This window comes from Triticum dicoccoides, chromosome 2B, assembly GCF_002162155.2.
Source record: "Triticum dicoccoides isolate Atlit2015 ecotype Zavitan chromosome 2B, WEW_v2.0, whole genome shotgun sequence".
NCBI classification, from domain to species: domain Eukaryota; kingdom Viridiplantae; phylum Streptophyta; class Magnoliopsida; order Poales; family Poaceae; genus Triticum; species Triticum dicoccoides.
The window spans coordinates 90980426-90984194 of record NC_041383.1 but is presented as its reverse complement, the minus strand read 5'-3'; the positions used below and the strand labels follow the sequence as shown (position 1 = coordinate 90984194).

Genomic DNA, 3769 nt, shown 5'->3' with positions numbered 1-3769 from the left:
AGGGTTGGTAGGGATTTTGGAGAAGGCAAGCCTACTTTATTCGATTCTATGAATGGAGCGGCGACATCGAGGAGATGCTTGCTAGTGCCATTGGTGTCGAACGGCGAGCGGAGACCTCCTCGTGCCCTCCGCCATGCGCGGTTCACGAACTGTACGCCGTCCAACCCTATGTGTCCGATTGTGAGAGTCAGCACACGAGTAAAAGTATGCACAAAGGGATGCTCGCGAGGTTGAGATTTCGTTACATTCTTAATTAAAGTGGTGTCTATCCTATATTGAAATATTTGATCGATCATGAGGTACAAACCATTTGGTAGAGTTGTCAACAACACACTAGGAACTGGGAGTAGTATACTAGAGAAAAGTGAGTTATTTAGTATAGTTGATTGTGTAATAAATATAAGAGTGAAGAGCCAAAACATAATTATGAGAATAGGAGCGAAAAATCATGTGGTTGAGACAAAACTTATTCCACCAAACACATATTTTCTAGGATATGATACAACTAGAAATCAAATAGTGCAGAAATAAACAGGGTGTTTAGCACCATAACCTTTTTTTTGAGGGAGTTTTGTACCATCATCTCATGAATAAGCTCGAAAGCATACATGCGCTTGGCTAAACAAACCGCGCGCACAGATAACCAGAAATGAAATAGAATGTTCTTTTAAGAAACACAAAATAGAATGCTCTCCGATAGTACCATGCATGTCCCACTTCTCTGTAGAGAAAAATATTGCTTAGAACGGTTAATATATTGGACGACCTTATTTAACAATCCGGACTCTAAAAGCTCGTCAGAACCCATGTTAAACTATCAACGAAATTTCTAATTTCCGAATGTTCGGATTTTAGTGTCAGATCCGAACGACCCAGCCACCGTTTGATTCGCATCTGACGGATCTGTCGAAGCGACTCGATAGAAGTTCAAACATAACGCACGTCATTCGATCAGATCACGTGAACGCGTTTTTAGGGAAGATCCATGCGTTCCCACCTCCTCGTGCGAAAATCACGCTGAACCAATCATCTGCCCACTTCCGGTTTTTTAGCATCTAAGAATCCTGCCAAAATGTATCTGGCTGGGCAATACTACAGATCGCATTTGATGTGAAATAGCCTAATGCACTAACCACATTAGCACGATCCATGTTGTGTTCAATACTAGAACGACAAAGCTAATTTCTAGTCGGATGGATTTTTGCAACAGATCCGAAAGCTCTGGATGCCGTCCGTTATAGATCATACGACCATCACGCACCGAAACATGTAGTTCACTGATATTTACAAGCCATGCCACTGCCTCATGAAAAAACTACTTCGTCCGTCTTTCTTCTTCGAATCCCCACACAGCGTCCTCCCAACCCGGCCGCCGCGGAAGAAGCCGCCGCCGTCCGAGCACTCTTCGAATTTGAAGGCCTCCTCCAGGAGCGCGACCATCCCGTCCGCCTGGCCGTCCCGCTCCCCGTCTCCTCCCCCACGCTCCCCACCACCGGCGCTGAGACCGAGTCATCCGGCGACGACGAGGCCGCATCTGAATCCGGCAACGACGAGGCCGCATCTGAATCCAGCGACTCCTCCCGCCCCGCGCGCGCCCGCCGCGACCTGAGGTGAGTGTGTGAGTGGTTCCAATGCACTAGTCTCTCTCCATATTCTCTTTGATCCGGTGCTAGCTGATCTGATCCCGACGGTTGTCTCTGTTGTTGTCCGCGAGGGGCCGGGCGAGTGGGGTGCGCAGTGGACGGAGTTCGTCTCGTGGGAGCCCAGGGCGTTCGTCTACCACAAGTTCCTGGTAATCACTAATGCTTCCCATTTTGCCCCTCTTCAACGTTCAAAATCATTGCTGCTGGCATGGTTTATTCGTTCCTGTACCTGCTCCCGCATGCACATTGTTATGCCTATGTAAATACTAGATTATTGTAGGCTCCATCTCGTATCAGCTCAAATTTTGAGTGAATTATGTGTGTGCTTTTTGGTGAAATGCGGGCCGGCTTTCTGAATTGCACTTTTGTCTAGAAATGAGACGGCGCTAGACTATCACTTGGTGGAAATGAGTTTGACGGTGATTAATGGAAACATGTTGTTTTTGCTGCACTTCTGTTTTTTGTATTTTGGGATCTTGGCTGGACTGCATGCCATTGCCTCCGGGAAAGGAAAGATTGTAGTGATATTTTTACTGGCTTTAGTTCTACATTCACTGGAGCTCATGTATGATCGGTTATTACCTGATCTATTATGGAAGAATGGGAATGTAGACGGTGTGAACAAGTACTTGTCAAATCTTGGCAGCCAGGTCCTGCTCGACATACTTGTAGCCCACGCCCTTGGCGTCCAGTGCCATGCGCACACATGCAATGAACGGGCTCAGCCATAGGCCCAACAACTTCACGTCTCCTTCGACACTCGCCATTGTTGTCGTTTGTTTCCTCCCTTGTCTCCTTGTTGATCTCCTGCTCCTGGTCCTCTTCCAGTCGGACTAATAGCTTCGCCTTTTTGCTGGTGGTTAACTACTTTTATATTGCTTCAGTACTGTTAACGCCCATCATCTTGTGAGCTGCTCCTTCCGTGCCATAATGTAAGACTTTTTGACTCTAGTGTAGTGTCAAAAAATGTCTTACATTATGAGACAGAGGGAGTATGTTGCAACTGGTAACTACTCGAAATTTTCTCCATGGAATTTCTGGGACGAGGGTGATTGTTGTTTGACACTTGTCTCCTCCATATGTTTCTGGCACACTCCTCACTTGACTCTCAAATCTGAAGCTTAAACATGTTGCTACTAGTTTCAGACTTTTGTCAAAGCAGGATAATGGACTTGAAGTGATTGCAGATTTCTTAGCAAGATCAGACAGACAAAAAGGAAGGTTCAGACAAGATACAACATGGGTGTCAAGGTGCGCATAGGTGCATTCACAAAGAGAATTCTGAAGCTTCATGGCGTGCCCCACCAGACCACGTTGTCGACGAGTGCGTCCTTCACCACTCCCTCTGCCATCATGGCTCACATTTTTTGTTCTACAACAGTTGATGTAGCGTCTTTCATTGAATCTTCCACTGTTCAGATTACCCACACGACTCTTATGTAATTATCATGGTGCTAATTCTATAGTTATCAGGGTGCTAATGATATATTTATCACACTTGCTTATGGTAAAATTACCATGTTGAATTTTTCAATGGAGACATATATGTTTTTAACAGGTGTATGATGGTCTGTGGTAACTTACACTTGGGAAAATTATTGATACATACCTCGATATCTTCTGTGTAAATATCATGGTAACTTACGCACCATAGAAATGATAACTTACATACAATACTGTAGTAAATTTTGACACTGAAAGCATCCCTCCCGTAACTTCCAAATAAATAACCTGGCAATACACGCCTCATAGAACTTGATCACTCACGCATAAATACCCGTGTAAAAATACCCCCCGATAATTTCTCTGGAAATAGCACGATAATATATGTAGAACGGAGCCGAAACTTTCGTACAAACACTACTTTTGACTAAGGGAAGAAGAATTGTTGGAAACATACCCCCTCTCCATTACTTCTGTGTAAACAATGTGATATTTTTTAGCACAAAGGAGGCTGATAACATATGTACAAACACTGCAGCAACTTTTGTCCATGGAAAAAAACTGTTGAATACATACCCCTCCCCCCGGGTAACTTATGTGGAAATAACAAGATAATTTATGCACAACGGAGCTGATAACCCGTGTACAAACACCGTGGTAACATATGACTCACCGGGGAGTTG

At 44.6% G+C, this 3769-nt stretch overlaps 1 long non-coding RNA gene across 1 annotated transcript; it reads left to right on the top strand.

The window, feature by feature from the left end:
* The first annotated feature begins 1231 nt into the window (after window positions 1–1231).
* LOC119367235 lies at window positions 1232–3200 on the top strand. Its single transcript, XR_005176238.1, has 2 exons — window positions 1232–1792; window positions 2831–3200. It is a non-coding gene; the product is annotated as an uncharacterized LOC119367235 (long non-coding RNA).
* Window positions 3201–3769: the final 569 nt, after the last annotated feature.